The sequence below is a fragment of the Mchenga conophoros genome, linkage group LG22 (genome assembly GCF_057382185.1).
Source record: "Mchenga conophoros isolate Kocher_MC1m ecotype Shallow Benthic linkage group LG22, M_conophoros_male_GT1.1, whole genome shotgun sequence".
In the NCBI taxonomy this organism is placed as follows: domain Eukaryota; kingdom Metazoa; phylum Chordata; class Actinopteri; order Cichliformes; family Cichlidae; genus Mchenga; species Mchenga conophoros.
Genome location: NC_140546.1, coordinates 7,155,876 through 7,174,208, shown reverse-complemented (window position 1 = coordinate 7,174,208; position 18,333 = coordinate 7,155,876). Strand labels below are relative to the sequence as shown.

Here is an 18,333-nt window from a genome sequence, read left to right as displayed (position 1 = left end):
TTTAATTCTCTTAACCAGTTTTGCCTGGGCTCTCTTGAGTTCACATTACTGTCACAGTGACATAACATAATCTAGGAAAGGTTTATAAAGATCCCACATGAAAATAACAGTTAGCTTCATTTTAGTGAACCATAAGCATATATCCGAAAACACTCAGAAGTTTAACAATCCAGAAGGTTACAGGTTATTTCCATTTAATTCCACTCTAAACAGTTAAAACATGAAAATTCAGTTTTAACAGTAACACAGTCATATATGATCTCATAGGAACATTATGAAAAGTGCATAGATGTTTATTTTTACACTTCATATTCAAGTGTATTTTGTAAACTGTGTCTCTTTAAATTACAAATTCCCTTGTAATTAAAATCCTGTTTCTGTTTTTAGATTTTTACTTTTACTTTTACTTAATATGTTTGAAGAGACATTCGTTGAAGGCGTTTATCATCAGCTCATCTGGTCCAGGTTTTGCTTAGATCCAGTTTCAGTATAACTGAATGGACTGCTCTGATAATTTCCTTGTAATGGCCGTGCAAGTCTTATTCTTAAACGTGGTTACTAGTTTGGAGATGGTAGATGTGCTATTTTAATATTATTTTATTTGTAATTTTAAATGTATTCATTTTTAAGGCACTGTATTTTGTTATGTATTTATTTATTAAGTTATAATTTATTATAGACTAACTTAATTTATTACAGACCTACTTATTACAGACCTTTAATGCCAAAATCACAACCCTCAGAAAGTAGCTTTTATTTTGAAATCAGGTAGTTTCCTGTGGGGGCTGGCTTTACCCAGTTTGAAGGCAGAAAAAACAGACTCTCACGATAAACACAGCAACACAAAAGCAACATGAAACATGTGTATCTATTACTCCTCTGCTCTAATGTGGTATGTCCAGGTAAGATCATACGTTAAATATTAAAAGTAGTTTACTTTATTATTACAGCTTGAATATGGCTAACTTTTATGAGTTGTCATTTTGTTTACTTCTCCTTATGCTTACCAGTTGGGCTCTGAAGAAATGTAACACACGCTCTTTGTATAGTATGTGTAATGTATTGTTAATTTGCAGTGGTCGAAGTTGTATAATGAGAAATGACATTTTGTGAAGTATTTCCTCCTTAAACTGTCCTATTTGTAAAGTGTTAAATTTGTCTCAGCAGGGTTACAAATGTATATGATGTCATACACAAGTGTTAACTAAGATTTACAAATGAGTATTAATATTTCGGTGCAGTTTTCAGTGCTCATAAATGTGTGCTCCAGTCCACATACAAAGGAATCTGAACACATACAATGTTTTACAAATGTGTGTGTTAATGTGGTGGACATCTGGAATATTTGGCCTTATCTGTATTTTTTATGTTTGTTTGTTTTTTCAAATAAAACAGCTGATTCTGTTCATCTGGACGTAGCGTTTTCAGTCGGAGAAATATTTCATCACTCATCCGAGTGACTTCTTCAGTCTCAGCTGACTCCAGATTCCCCCAATTTTATAAATAGTAAAGTTGCATAACAACCGAAACTTGCACTGTTTCCTGACAATAAGCCACAATTATTTTTTTCAGACTGTCATGATCACACATAAATGATTGCAGACATTCCCAAACTCTGTGAATGGTAAAAGGTCAGGATCGAAGGTTATGTTGCTTTTAAGGTTGGGAAAACCTGCAGTCAGCAGAAGTCACTTGGATGAGTTTTTCTCTGAGAATGCTACGTCCAGATGAACAGAATCAACTCTGGGATTTTCTGACCTGGGTTTTTGAGCATGCATCAAGATAAATAGAATGAATCTTTTATTTTCTAAATAAATATAAAACACAGGAATCTGGGGGAAATCCAGCACTTGAACGCAGCTTACATTTGTTATCCCTCCCAAATAAATCAGGTGATATAATCAGGTAATCTGTGCACTGGCATTTAATGCTCTGTAAGTTAGCAAAAAGAATGCCACAAATATTCATAGACTTTTTTATGCACAGTGAAGTTTTTGAAAGTGTCAATGATCAGATTTGTGAAGCTAAACATAAATGTGCACATTAATTTTCATTATTTGTTCAGGTTTGGGTACACACATTTATAAGTACTCAAAAGTACAAATATATCATTGTACATGCGTCATAATTGATCACACACACCTGCTGTGGAGTCTGATTCATACCGAATTAATCCTATTTCTGATTAATGTTTATATATTTCATTTATTTGTTTACTAACATTATAAACATTTTTGTCCCACAGTGAAACACTCATTGGTTAGTTTTGACACTGGTTCCTCTGGAAACCCAAACATCTCTGAGTTTGTGGGTTTCCCAGTAATTGATGGCATTCAGATGGCTTACTACTGTGACAGCAGCAACAAGATACTGGAAGCAAGACAGGACTGGGCGAAGAAAATATTAGATACCAACCCTCAGATGTTGGAGTCGCTCACTGATTATTGTTTTGTGGATCGGCCAAATCTATTCAGATTATGGATTTCTAGTTTGAAGCAGCAGTTAAACCAAAGCAGAGGTGCAGTGTTTTCTGTTATTTGTTTTGCCAAATCATCATAAATCATGTATATGCATAAACAAAACTGATTAATGTAAAAGATTGTTAGCATAATTAGTTATTTATTAGGTATAATAATACATTTTGTAATCATCAAACCTCACTAGTGTGCCCTAAAAAGAATAAAATAATTCATAAAAATAATTGTTCTCAATTTTAGTCTTGTATTAACAATGTTATGTTTTAACTTTAAAAATTATAGATCATGTCTCTGTTTTATGTCTTGCATTATGTCTTTATTGTGCTTCTTACAGTTTATAGCCTCTGAGTTTGAGATGTTCGCTGTAATCTCTGTTTTCTCTCTCGCCTCAGCTGTCCATATTTTACAGATGATAGAAGGCTGTGAATGGGATGAAAACACCGGAGAGGTTACGGGGCTTTTACAGTACGGATATGATGGAGAAGACTTTCTTAAATTGGATCTGAAGACGCTGACGTGGATCGCACTGAAACCAGAGGCTGACATTGTCAAACAGAGTTGGGATGCTGACACAACCAGAATGAAAGACCGTGAAAAAATCCTCACTAAGATTTGTCCAGAGTGGCTGAAGATGTACGTGGAGAGTGGCAACAGCTCTCTGCAGAGAACAGGTAGAATCACATGACCTGATGCAGTAGTGTTTGTTTTACTTTGTATTATCTTTTGAAAAATAGTTATCATTGAAAGAGAAAATGGCAAAAACATTTAAGTAGATTTAAAATTGAATGATTTAGAAGGTATGAAAACTGATATGAAGTTTTCCTGATAACTGCAGTTTTAGGTTTTGGATCAAAAACATCTTATATACATATTTAGGGCCTCTCTGCAATGTGACAAGATATCATGCCTTCAATCACACACAGAGTCAGTGAAGGGCAGAAAGTCTGATCATCTTAAATAATTGAAACAACAAAAGAAGAGGCCATCTCTCACCATGGCCATTTTGATTATAGCTCCTCTTCCAGCCTCCTTTCTTGTTCATATGCATTTTAGGAACTGAGACATCCTCCAGCATGATGTACTGCGACTGATTTCTGAATAACAGACAAGAGGACTAACAAGATAAGGAGGAAATTAGTGAAATGTCTCAAGAAAAGCAATTGTCAAAATGAAACAGGAAGTTTAAACAGTACCATTTAATAACCTCCTTTTTACTTTTAACTGAGAACATTTATACAGTAATTTAATGTTTTTGTGAGTAAAATTTACAGTCAGCAGGTCAACTTGTTCAGTGAAAGATCTTAATACAGTCATGCTGTAGTTCATCAGTGGTTTCCAAACAGTGAATGAGCCATTTTGCAGCTTCTCTTTTAGCTCCACCTGGTGGTGAATTTGGCTTCAGGTGATGTTAAAATTGATGGATGGATTAAGATAATATTTATTATGTTTGTGGTTGAAAGACTATTATTGACATGAACTGAAACTCATGATTTTTCATTAAGTATTAAGTATTCTTGTGTTCACAATTTCATTACTATATCTCAGAGTGTTTCGGGTTATTTTTAGTCTAAAAGATGTCATATTGTAGCCTTATGCAGCTGCTAGAAGCTGGTGATGAAAAGTTATATGTGTTATATGATCATATACATTAGATGTTTTAAATGTCTCTTGTATTTATCCTCCCCTCTCTAAAGAACTCTGAATTACCTTCTGTCTGAACAGTGCTACACAAATAAACTTGACATGACTTAAGATGATGATTGTTTGGCTCTAACGACTCTGTTTTGAATATTAGGTTTTGGTTGAATTCCTTTCCTTCTTCCAGTTCTTCCCTCAGTGTCTCTCCTCCAGAAGACTCCCTCCTCTCCAGTCAGCTGCCACGCTACAGGTTTCTATCCTAACAGACCCTTGATGTTCTGGAGGAAAGATGGAGAGGAGCTTCATGAAGGTGTGGATCCTGGAGACATCCTCCCAAACAATGATGAGACCTTTCAGATGAGTGTTGATCTGAATATTTCATCAGTCACACCTGAAGACTGGGGGAGGTACGACTGTGTTTCATCTCTCTGGTGGTGAGGACATCCTTGTCACCAAACTCAATAAAACTGTGATCAGAACAAACTGGGGCAAAAAAATATTTAACACTGATGAAGGTGAGAGAAACATTTTTTTTGCCCGTATTGTGGATTGATTGTCTATAATGTTTCTGATTGTTTTGCCTTGTTATTTTTTGGACACAAAGAAGAATAACTGTTACTGTAGGAATAACTAATGGAGATCCTAACAGAGGAAAAAAATCTTTCTATTTTTTTCAGTGATTGTAAAATATAATAATTTTCTCTCTTTTGTTAATAATAATATTCTAACTTAATTCGATTCTAGCATCAAATCACAACAGTTGCAAATGTGAGTGAAGTTGGCCCCCCCACCTTCTTCAAATCCGACAAAAGTGGTATCAAACGTTTGTGCTACGTTTGTGCTGGTTTGTGCTGCAAAAATTTTCGTTTGTGCTCCTATCATTTTAAAGATATTAATAAAAATTTCTAGAGGTCATCAGAGGTCAACCAGACCCCCCACATTAATGGAATCAAACAAAACTGGTATCATTCAACTGTGCTATGTTTGTGCTGGTTTGTGCTGCTAAAATTGTCGTTTGTGCTGCTTCTGTTTTAAAGATATTAACGAAAATGTAAAGGTCAAAAGGTCAACCAGCCCCCCCCCCAATTACCCAAATCAAAGGAAAATGATGTCAAACATTTGTGCTACGTTTGTGCTGGTTTGTGCTGCAAAAATTTTCGTTTGTGCTGCTATCATTTTAAAGATATTAATAAAATAATGTCCTGATGCGTGCTCAATCATCCAGGTAAGTAAATTCCAAAAGGTTGATTCTGTTCATCTGGACATTTTCAGTGGGAGAAACGTTTTGTCACTCATCCAAGTGACTTCTTCAGTCTCAGCTGACTGCGGGTTTCTCCAACCTTATAAACAGTACATTTTCACAGCGAAGGAAACTAGCACCACTGAATGAACAATGGGTTGGGGGGTTAGTTCCATGATTGTTAGTATGCAAATTCTTATGACCATTGATCAACGACTACTAATCAAAGACACAGATTCTCGAATGGCCATGAGTACCATTCACAGAGAGTTGGGGAATGGCTGCAATCACAGCATTGTAAGATGGCGAAAGATGTACCCTCGGGCCCCCCTTCTCGATGCAGAGTTGGTCAGCATCCTGACAGCTTGGTGGACGAAGCTGTCTCTCAGTCTGCCGTTTCTGAAGAAGCTGTTGAAGGGATGAGTGGAGTCACCTGTAATGGAGAGGACCTTCTGGATGAGGCAGGCGCAGTAGATCTCCTGGGGAGGGAGGCAAGAGAGGTCCCCACAATCCTCTCCGCTGCTCTCACTACCCGTTGTCATTTTTTTCCTGCAGGACCCAGTGTGATATTGTTATCTATGTCATTAGAGCGGATGGATCGATATACTTTTGTTTTAAACTACTTTAACTGCACATTTTATCCTATATGTTTATTTTCATTTGTTTTTCTTTACTGAGCAGAGACGTCCTCTGACATGCTGTTCAACACCATCGCTGCAGTCGTTGTTTTTGTTGTTCTCAATCTCATTGCTGCTGCTGGATTTGCTGTTTGGAAAAAGAGGAAAGGTGAGAGATTCAAAGAAACTGAGTTCACCAGTCAACCAGTAGCAGATGGGAAATGCTCAGTTAGATTATTTCTGTTGTACTTTTTACATTAGACATGGTTCTTTCTGAATTTATGTGAGGAAAACACGAGATTTTCAGGCACTTCGAAATGTTAAAAACTCATTTGCCTTTTGTTTTGTTTTTCTTGTTTGTTTGTTTTTTAAATTTCAGACAGACGGCCAACATCTTGTAAGTTCCCCTTCCTTGTCTCACTTTGTGACATGCACTCTGGATTTAAAACAAGGATTTTAATAATATTACCAATGGATTTATTCCCATCCTTTTTCAAGACATTTGCTTCAGATTCCTTTATTATCATATAGATCTGTTTAATACTGTGATGCATCAAACACTCTGGTTTTAATCAAGCATTTAATATTAGACCAAGATAAGCTGAGTAAAAGAAAATTGCAATTTTTAAATTGTTTTATTCATTAACGGAAAAAAAGATATCCAAACCTAGACTCTGAATGAATAAGTTGCTCTAAGTTGATTTTCTTAAGTAAACTTTTTTGAGGCAACGACTTTGCACAATTTTTTTAAGGGAACTAAATAAATCTTTACAGTGTATCTTTACAGTGTATCTTTACAGTGTATCTGTCACTATGTAAAAAAACAACTTGTGACTTTTTTATGATCTGCAGCAAAACATGGTGCCAGGTTAACCTTCGCATGCATGACCCATGTCTGTTTGTGCCTTAGAGTGAAAAAGATAATTATTTTTTATAAATGAATTCTTGCTGATGCAGTTTCTCTTTCTCATTTATAGTCTAGCTCACTTGCTCTGCCTCACTTGAACTGAAAAATTGAGAGGTTTTCATTTTTACTTATTGAGCTGCGGAACATTTTACAAACAGATAAAGAGAAATCCAGACTGAAGGTTTTTGATTTTTCTTTTCAGCTCCTGACAAAGGATCTGAGCTGTCAGAGCGACTAAATCAACAAGGCTGACTGTCGTGTCTCCCTTCCCACCACATCTCAAAAGGTTCTCTATTAGACTGAGAGCCGGTGACTGCAGAGGGCATTACAGACTCAGTAACTTGTGAACTCACTTTGTGACATGTCGTGTTATCCTGCTGGAAGGACAACATGTTGACACGCTGGTCATAAAGGAGTGGACATGGTGGGCAACATAGTAGTTGCTGATAACAATCAGGGACGCTGTGGGGTAATATATCCTCCATTGCCAACACCATTAACCAGCAGCAGAACATCAGTCTTATTTTTTGTGTGACATGTCATTATGGTTGACAGCAATGACAGCTTAAGCTGATGTAATTTTGTAAAAACTGTGTCTAGGTCAAGGCCACGCCCTTCAGCAGGAGTTGTGCTCTCTGAGTGCTTCTGCACTTCAGGTGCCCTGGCTAACATTTCTTTCCAAAAAACACTGAACAAACAGGAGGACTCGGAGAGCGCAGCGCCCCACGGATGGCAAGGGTTATACTAAAACTTTACTGCTGTTGTTTGATGTCTTCATTACAACATGCTGAATTGGCTGAAATCTTTCTATAAGCTGTAAAAACCTGAGATGATTCCCTTATCCCCAGATGAACAGAATCAACTTTTGGAGATTTACTTACCTGGATGATTGAGCATGCATCAAGATGTAACTCTTCATTGTTTGTAAGCTTTAGAAGCATTATATTACAGTTTGTTTTGTGCACATAGTCACGGCGGTTTTGATCCTCAGTTTTGTATTGTATAACAGCCATTGAGCTAACGGCAGGAGCTAGAAATGTTGCTATTATTATCCATTTGGTGAGGAAACATGTTCCGATATATGTTTAGTAACCACTTTAGTATTTTGGTTTATTATTTAGCTTTTCCTTCCACTCTGTGACATTGAGCAGTACAGGATGTGAAATATTTATGTTCATTTTCATTGCAATAAACAACTGCATGAGAGAAGCAAGTCAAAATCACTCTCGTGATTCTTTCCCCTGTTTTCAGGGGCAACATGAACACGATCCATCAAAATTGTGCGTAATATAAAGTTTTTACTGATTTTCATATTTGGTGTGACCAGACAGACAAACAGAACAGATTACATGCTCCCTCCCTTCGGGGCGCATCAAGGAAGTTGTTTCTAAGTACTAAAGATGTAACGCTATATTTAAGTTTATACTTTTATATAGATTAATCCTGTTAAAATAATTACCAGTTTGCAAGAACCTGGGGGGTCACTGGTGAATTATTGCCATTTACATCAAATTATGCATGAAGTTAGAAAATATTTGCACCCTTTGTTAAGAGACAAGAGCAGTTCAACACGGTGAAATCACACTTTTATTAATGCAGCATGGCACTGAATGTAACTTTACAAGGAATCCAGTCATAATTATACAAACAAGATCACAAGAGCTTCTGTTTTGACCACCAAGTGCCAATTGAGTTGGATTATGATGATACACTATAACACACATGATAATGCATGTGTGTGACTTCCAACCGTTTCAGATAGCGGTGAGAATTTTTGTACACAAATGCATTCTTGAGTGAATTGAATCTAGCAATGTTTGCCAAATCATTACTGCTTTTGAAACCTAACTTTCAGATGAGTGTTGATCTGAACTTTTGAACTTTTCAGTTATTTATTTGTAAAAAATGTTTGGAATCATGTATGATTTTCGTTCCACTTCTCACGTGTGCACCACTTTGTGTTGGTCTTTCACATGGAATTCCAATAAAATTGACTCATGTTTGTGGCTGTAATGTGACAAAATGTGGGAAAGTTCAAGGGGGCCGTATACTTTTGCAAGCCACTGTATATGAATATCTGCTTATTATTTTACTGGATCATTATTCTGACAATGACAAGACTGAAGCTACCTTTCCTCTGATACGTATAACTCCCCTAGAACGAAAAAAAAAACAATAAAAGACTAATCTCACTGCCAAATTTAATGTTTTCCTTAAAAAAAACAAACCCTCTGAAAAGCCAGAGGTGTGGAAACACACTGACAGCCTGTTTCCTCAGTTGGGACTTTCCTTATGGCAGAGATGTCGATTTGTGTTGCCCTCTGGTGGTAACATGGGAAAACACACACTGAGCCTGAGGATTCACCGAAATGAAAACTGTTGGTATGCATGCGTTTGTTACAGGTTTCGTTCATCCTTGCACATTTAGTGTGTATGTGTTTCTGTTCATGAAATCTGTTTTCACCAGTTGATTATGTATCATATTAGAACAAGATGAGATTTAAAAATACAATCAGGAAGTCAGTAAAAAAAGAAGTATAAGAAATCCACACAGCAAGTTTAAAATTTCAGTGTACCTAAACATCAGAAAACAGTGACTCCAAAAGTCCAAAAGTGAAAATTACACGTTTGAAGTAAATTTCTAAAAAATCTGTAGATGTCGTTGTTCAATAGAAAACAAATGGATGCTGTTTTAAAAATGTAGCAAAGCTGGAATAAAGTTAGAGGCAGCCAATGGAAACATCCCCACTGAGTCATTGTTCACATGTGAATGACTCATTACAGGTGAATGCTGACTCTTTAGCCATTTACAGTTTCTTTCTTCAAAGATGACGGTGGGAAGTAAACAGATATTAGAATATAGTGTTTGTGATGTGTGAGTGGCAAGGCAAGGCAAGGCAAGGCAAATTTATTTGTATAGCACAATTCAACAACAAGGTGATTCAAAGTGCTTTACAGAGACATTAGAAACAAAAACAAATAAAAAGTATGATTTAAAATTGATTAAAACAAGCAAACAAACAAACTAACTAAACACACACATTTCACACCTGTTCGCGCGATCTGAACCCTTATTGTAAGGGGAGCTACCAGTCCTTCTGTGGACGAGCTACTTTCTATTTTAAATTCCCTGAATTTAAAATACTCTCTAGACCCAGTCTAGACCCAGCTGGGGAGCTACCCAGAGCTCTAACCCACTTAACAAACAAACAAACAAACAAACAAACAAAACAGTATATAAAATCAAAACAGATAAAATCAGAACAGTAGATAAAATCAGTAGTTAATGTAAGTTTTGAAATTTAAGCTTAACTAATTAACAAGCAAACAAAACAGTATATAAAATCAAAACAGATAAAATCAGAAATAGATAAGATCAGTAGTTAATGTACGTTTTGAAATTTAAGCTTAAAAGTGTGGATTTGGTGCTTTATTCAAATGCAGCTGAGAATAGGTGAGTCTTCAACCTGGATTTAAATAAACTGAGTGTTTCAGCTGATCTGAGGCTTTCTGGGAGTTTGTTCCAGATATAAGGAGCATAAAAGCTGAATGCAGCTTCTCCGTGTCTTGTGATAAGATGTCCATAATCACCACAAAGTTAATCAAGCCATGTAATAACAACATATGACAGAACATAATAGTGCAAAAGCAACATGATGAATCTCTTTTCAGAGAAAACTAGGTTTTGTATAAAGTGTACACTCACAAACCTGTCAAACCTGCATTTGAAATGTTGGCTACCACAGCAGTATAGTATTGCAACTTGGCATTTGGGTCTTTTAACTAAAATAGGAAAATAGGAACATAAATATTGCCATCATTGCCAGACCTGGCCCACATCTGGTTGACAGACACCCTGCCATGACACCAGTCAGTCAGAAGTGCCAGCTTGATGCCGGATCCGGGCCAGACCTGTTTTCTATGGGTCTGGGCCACATACACCAAACCACAATCTGTCCAGATGTGGCATGCAATCGCATAGACAGTGCCATCTACGCCAGGTCTGGCCCACATCTGGTTGACATACCACTTACCATGCCAGAAGTCAGCCAGCAGTGCCGGCTTGACACCAGATCCGGGCCAGACCTGTTTGCTATGTGGGTTTGTGACAACAGTCTGTGGCACTGGAGTAATCCATGTTAGAGTCTTCAGGTCCAAAGATATAAAAGTCTTCTCCATCATAACTGTTGATAACCAATAATGTCCCCGGTCATCATCCCATTCACAACCAGCCATCTGCTGAACTACACGGACAACCGAGAGACCAGTAGAGTAAAGGAGTAAAGTACAATGATATCCCAGAGCACTCATCCATTAGAGATTAAAACAGAGAAAGTATTCTTTAATCTGTGAGCAGATTGTCACTTTGTGCTTCTGTAAAAACCTGTATAGCTACAACTGTTTGACATCAAGCCAGGAAAAACATTTTTTCTGACGTACCTCCAGTGTGGTTAAAGCGTTCCTTAAACTTGTTACTTTCGGATTTAAAGATCTGTTTACAGTTCTGTGTGCTGCTGTTCCAGTGATCATCTAATATGGTGCTCATCCGGTCTTGCCTGAGCTACATTTTCTTGTCACGGTAAGCCATCTCTACTTCGTTAGGTAAAGCAGCAGCTACAAAATCTGGGAAATATGTAATAAACAAAAAAGTGTGAAATAACTCAAAATGTGTTTTACATTTTCTCCAAAATAGCCACCCTTTGCTTTGATTACTGCTTTGCACACTCTTGGGATTCTCTCAATGGGCTTCATGAGGTCGTCACCTGAAATGGAGTTCCCAGAGATGCTGGGCTTGAGCTTGGGATGCTGAGCCACTTGTTGGCCCCTTTTGCCTTCACTCTGCGGTCCATCTCATCCCAAACCATCTCATGACTGTGGAGACAGGACTCCATCACTCTCCTTCTCAGTCAAGTAGCCCTTACACAGCCTGAAGGTGTGTTTGGGGTCATTGTCCTGTTGAAAAATAAATCATGGTCCAACTAAAAGCAAACTGGATGGGACAGCATGTCGCTGCAGGATGCTGTGGTAGCCATGCTGTTTCAGTGTGCCTTCAATTTTGAATGAATCCCCGACAGTGTCACCAGCACACCTCCTCCTCCATGCTTGGAGGCGGGAGCTATGCATGTAGAGACCATCCATTCACCTTTTCTGTGTCACACAAAGACACAGCGGGTGGAACAAAAGCTCTCAAATTTGGACTCATCAGACCAAAGCACAGATTTCCACTGGTCTAGTGTCCATTCCTTGTGTTTCTTGGCCCAAATAAATCTTTCCTGCCTGTTGCTTTCCCTTAGTCGTGGTTTCTCAGCAGTTATTTGACCATAAAGGCCTGATTCACACAGTCTCCTCTAAGCAGTTGATGTTGAGCTGTGTCTGCTACTGGAACTCTGTGTGGCATTTACCTGGGCTCTAATCTGAGGTGCTGTTAACTTGGGATTTCTGAAGCTGGTGACTCGGATGAATTTATCCTCAGCAGCAGAGGTCTTGGTCTACCTTTCCTGGGGCGGTCCTCATGTGAGCCAGTTTCATCATAGCACTTGATGGTTTTTGTGACTGCACTTGGTGACACATTCAAAGTTTTAGCAATTTTCTGGATTGACTGACCTTCAGTTTTTAAAATAACAATGGACTGTCGTTTCTCTTACCTAGCTGATTTGTTCTTGCCATAATATGACAGTATAACAGTTGTCAAATAGGGCTGTCAGCTGTGTACCAACCTGACTTCTGTACAACACAGCTGATGATCTCAACCCCATTAAAAATGGCAAGAAATTCCACAAATGACCCTGACAAGGCACACGCGTGAAGTGAAAACCATTCATGATGCACACTGAGAGAAAGCCAAGGGTTTGTAGTGCTGTCAACAAAGAAAAGAGTGGCTAATTTGAGTAATCCAAATATGTCATAAGACATGTTTTGTCACAGCTGCGGCAGCAGTCGTGTGGTGTTTGTAAAGGAGGACCCAAGATGCAGACCAAGGGAGGGATGGGCGTGAGCTTTTATTTACAGTGGATGATGACAAACAGAGGCAAGGATGACGAGTAAGGAACTAAGAAATAACCTAGACTGAAAACTAGAAAACAAACATGAACCTATAATGTTTGGGGAGAAACATGGGATGGAGGATGGAGAACGATGAACAGAGAATGCAGAGAGACACAGAGATACACCGAGTTACACAGACGAACTGATGACGAGCATAGGTAGACACACACTATGATTACACACAAGGTAATCAGGAAATGATACACAGCTGAACCTAATGGGCATGACAAGACACAGACCTTCAAAGTAAAACAGGAAAACGCAAACTGTTTTACAAACACAAACTCAGGGACATGAATGGAGCACCGGGGGAGGGACAAAGCTAGGAATAGCAAAACCCTAAGAATCAAAACCCTAAGAACTAACAAAGACACATCTTGTCACGGCGGGGTGCGCCGATGTGTGTGGAAACAGGACCCAAAAGCAGATGATGACGAGGAATTGTAATGATTAACAGAAAGGTGAACCTTTAATGCGATGACGGCAGGGAAATGAACCAAGAGACCAAAAACAAACAGGCAAAAACACTAAGAAACAAAATACTAAATGGTACTGAGACCAAAACCTAAACTATGACTGTGGTGGAAAAATAATAAACAAAGACCATGACTAAGACTAATAATACATAACAAACGAAAACTAGAACTATGACTGAGGTGAGGTAAACAGGCTAAGACCATGACTAAAACTGTGACCCTGGTGAGATAAACAGACGAACCGACAATGGCATGAAGAAAACAAAAGGCTTAAATACAAACATGAGGTGATCAGGGGAAGTGGGGACACATGGGGGAACAGCTGACAGACATAAACCTAATGACAGGACCAGGAGAAGAAAGCTAAATACAATGAACAAAGAACACATGGCATTGTCAAAATAAAACAGGAAATACTAACAACTAAACATGACAACACAACTCAACAGACCCAACACGTGATGAATAAATACCAAACCCCAAAACATAGAAAACCCAGGAACAATAACCAATAACTGCCTAAACTAAAGGAAAAATAGGAAATAACACAAACTAATAACATATCAAAAAATGCAAAGAAAACTCAGAGTGCTGGGTCGGAGACCCAGCCTGTGACACATCTAGAAATCAAAGATTAATGATACCAAACAGAAAACACTGGGTCACCGACCCAGGACTATGACATGTTTAGAGTTATTTATCATGTTTTTCTCCGCTGCATTATTCCATATATCTTGCTTGATATATCTGATGTCTTCAGTTTGTATCTAAAATTCAATTCAATTCAACTCAGTTTTATTTATACAGGGAGTGCAGAATTATTAGGCAAATGAGTATTTTGTCCACATCATCCTCTTCATGCATGTTGTCTTACTCCAAGCTGTATAGGCTCGAAAGCCTACTACCAATTAAGCATATTAGGTGATGTGCATCTCTGTAATGAGAAGGGGTGTGGTCTAATGACATCAACACCCTATATCAGGTGTGCATAATTATTAGGCAACTTCCTTTGCTTTGGCAAAATGGGTCAAAAGAAGGACTTGACAGGCTCAAAAAGTCAAAAATAGTGAGATATCTTGCAGAGGGATGCAGCAGTCTCAAAATTGCAAAGCTTCTGAAGCGTGATCATCGAACAATCAAGCGTTTCATTCAAAATAGTCAACAGGGTCGCAAGAAGCGTGTAGAAAAACCAAGGCGCAAAATAACTGCCCATGAACTGAGAAAAGTCAAGCGTGCAGCTGCCAAGATGCCACTTGCCACCAGTTTGGCCATATTTCAGAGCTGCAACATCACTGGAGTGCCCAAAAGCACAAGATGTGCAATACTCAGAGACATGGCCAAGGTAAGAAAGGCTGAAAGACGACCACCACTGAACAAGACACACAAGCTGAAACGTCAAGACTGGGCCAAGAAATATCTCAAGACTGGTTTTTCTAAGGTTTTATGGACTGATGAAATGAGAGTGAGTCTTGATGGGCCAGATGGATGGGCCCGTGGCTGGATTGGTAAAGGGCAGAGAGCTCCAGTCCGACTCAGACGCCAGCAAGGTGGAGGTGGAGTACTGGTTTGGGCTGGTATCATCAAAGATGAGCTTGTGGGGCCTTTTCGGGTTGAGGATGGAGTCAAGCTCAACTCCCAGTCCTACTGCCAGTTTCTGGAAGACACCTTCTTCAAGCAGTGGTACAGGAAGAAGTCTGCATCCTTCAAGAAAAACATGATTTTCATGCAGGACAATGCTCCATCACACGCGTCCAAGTACTCCACAGCGTGGCTGGCAAGAAAGGGTATAAAAGAAGAAAAACTAATGACATGGCCACCTTGTTCACCTGATCTGAACCCCATTGAGAACCTGTGGTCCATCATCAAATGTGAGATTTACAAGGAGGGAAAACAGTACACCTCTCTGAACAGTGTCTGGGAGGCTGTGATTGCTGCTGCACGCAATGTTGATGGTGAACAGATCAAAACACTGACAGAATCCATGGATGGCAGGCTTTTGAGTGTCCTTGCAAAGAAAGGTGGCTATATTGGTCGCTGATTTGTTTTTGTTTTGTTTTTGAATGTCAGAAATGTATATTTGTGAATGTGGAGATGTTATATTGGTTTCACTGGTAAAAATAAATAATTGAAATGGGTATATATTTGTTTTTTGTTAAGTTGCCTAATAATTATGCACAGTAATAGTCACCTGCACACACAGATATCCCCCTAAAATAGCTAAAACTAAAAACAAACTAAAAACTACTTCCAAAAACATTCAGCTTTGATATTAATGAGTTTTTTGGGTTCATTGAGAACATGGTTGTTGTTCAATAATAAAATTATTCCTCAAAAATACAACTTGCCTAATAATTCTGCACTCCCTGTATAGCGCCAAATCACAACAACAGTTGCCTCAAGGCGCTTTATATTGTACAGTAGATCATACAATAATAGATACAGAGAAAAACCCAACAATCATATGAGGGGGGGTGAGAGAAGGAAGACAGGATAAAGACATGCTGTGGAAGAGAGACAGATTAATAACAGATATGATTCAATGCAGAGAGGTCTATTAACTCATAGTGAGTGAGAATGGTGACTGGAAAGGAAAGACTCAATGCATCATGGGAATCCCCCGGCAGCCTATGTCTATTGCAGCATAACTAAGGGAGGATTCAGGGTCACCTGGTCCAGCCCTAACTATATGCTTTAGCAAAAAGGAAAGTTTGAAGCCTAATCTTAAAAGTAGAGATAGTGTCTGTCTCCTGAATCCAAACTGGAAGCTGGTTCCACAGAAGAGGGGCCTGAAAACTGAAGGCTCTGCCTCCCATTCTACTTTTAAATACTCTAGGAACAACAAGTAGGCCTGCAGAGCGAGAGCGAAGTGCTCTAATAGGGTGATATGGTACTACAAGGTCATTAAGATAAGATGGGGCCTGATTATTTAAGACCTTGTATGTGAGGAGCAGGATTTTGAATTCAATTCTGGATTTAACAGGAAGCCAATGAAGGGAAGCCAAAACAGGAGAAATATGCTCTCGCTTTCTAGTGTTGAAGTAGTGAAAATAAAGAAAAACCATTAAATGAGTAAGTGTGTCATGAAACTACCTGGTACCAGACCCACCTGGCCTTTTTGACGGCCACGTCTGGCCCATGTACCTGAAACATAAAAACATCTTTGACTTGTAGCGTAGGTGTTCAGCTGCTGAAGAGTTTGTGGTTATCATATTACCCAGACTTTAAATAGTTGCATTATGTGGTTTTTCATTGTCCTGCTAAAATACAAAAGACCTACCCTCAAATAGACGTCAAATGGTGAGGTGCATATGTAACTCTAAAACCTATATACACCTTTCAATATTCCTAGTTCCTTCTAAAATAAAGCTCCCCATAACATATGCACTTATGCTTATTGCCTTAACTGTCTCCAGAATGTCACCTGCTGTTTTGTGCTTGCATGATATCACTTAACCAACTCCCATGAGCTCCGCCTCCTCTGCAGGTGTTGGAAAAATGCTAGTCTTGCTTACCAAGCAGAATAACTGGTAGAGTCCCTTTGTGGTTATTTTAGGTAGGTATTTATTTGCCTCTGTTTTTTTCTTTTTTTTTTGGTTTGTTTTTATTTTTATTTCCTGTTCATGACGCTTACGTGTGAGATTAAAAAAGAAGATCTGGAGTCACTTGTCTGACTGCATTCCTGTACATTTGTGTTTCTTGTCTATTTTTCCTCATGCTTTTCCATGCTATTAAACTCTGTCATCGTTACTGTAGTCCAATTATGTTCTTGCTGCCTTCTGTGGTTCAAGTCTCAGTTTTCCTCTGTCATCATTTTGCCCTTCAGACTCACACTCATGTGACCTGCCTCCTTACTCACACAGAGACCCTTATCCAAGCCTCCACCTGGTTCATTTCCCTCTCCACCAATGTGTAGACTCTAGGTAATCCTGCCCTGCTTCATTGGAGTCTAATTGACAGATTGCTCATTCCTCAAATTCTGTTTCTCTTTAAATCATGTTCAGTTTTTTTAAGTGGGCTCTCCGTACTAAAGTGCAATAAATAATTTTGTTGTAAGACTTTGAGTTTCACAGTGAGGTGTTGAGATTTTATTTACCTATTCTCAAGGTTGGAGGAACTACACAGTCCCAGAAAAGTCAGGTTTTCTTGAGGGGACTGTTTTCATAGACCCCTGTTTTATTATTGCAGTTCATGACTGATTAAAATGCGAGTTTATTTACCTCAGCCTTATGTAGACAAATGTGATTCATCAAAAGGATTCAGCAGGTTACTGAATGCTGAATACATCAATGAATCTTGAATGATTATAACCCAAAACAATGGTTCCACTGAAAACTGTCTGCTGTGAAAAGAAAACTTAATTTGAATAATTAATGACAAAAACATTCCTTAATTATACAACAAGACAGTATGTAAAAACAATGTTCCTAATTCAAAGTCACATTAATTTTTTAATTTTACAGTAAGACACTCCTAGAGGTATATCTCCACTGAAACCTCTGGAGCTCATAGCATCCCTGAGTTTGCGGCTGTTAGATTTGTTGATGAATCCACAAGGGGGGCTGTCCAGCAGCCAGTTCTGCTCTCCAAGCTCTATGAATTTACTCTAACTGCTGCAGTATCTTCCACAGTTCAAAGACATATGTTAAAAGAAACTTTGATTAAATTACTCACGAGTAATAGTAGCCAAAATTTGACCTGCCAGTGGTTCTGCACGTCCCCCTTCTTCTGGTTGAATGTTGTAGACAGTGTTGTAGCACTATCTGTAAATTAGCGCATGGTCAAATATTTCAACTGACCTTTTTCCAGTGGTCTGTCTGATTCACAGATTTGTAATTTGAATCAGCTTCACTGAGTCATTGTTGTAAACATACTCTACGCATCTAACAATGTCTTATCGTTGGTCAATTAGAAACTGTAGAACTGTAGAAATGGT

The 18,333-nt window shown here is 38.4% G+C and overlaps 1 pseudogene across 1 annotated transcript; it reads left to right on the top strand.

Moving 5' to 3' along the window:
- Positions 1 to 805: 805 nt before the first annotated feature.
- LOC146548696 (major histocompatibility complex class I-related protein 1-like) lies at positions 806 to 9,060 on the top strand (annotated as a pseudogene). The gene is made up of 7 exons (XR_014890491.1): positions 806 to 902; positions 2,246 to 2,518; positions 2,870 to 3,148; positions 4,303 to 4,630; positions 6,037 to 6,141; positions 6,352 to 6,369; positions 7,082 to 9,060. The product of XR_014890491.1 is annotated as a major histocompatibility complex class I-related protein 1-like (transcript).
- The last annotated feature ends 9,273 nt before the right edge of the window (positions 9,061 to 18,333 follow it).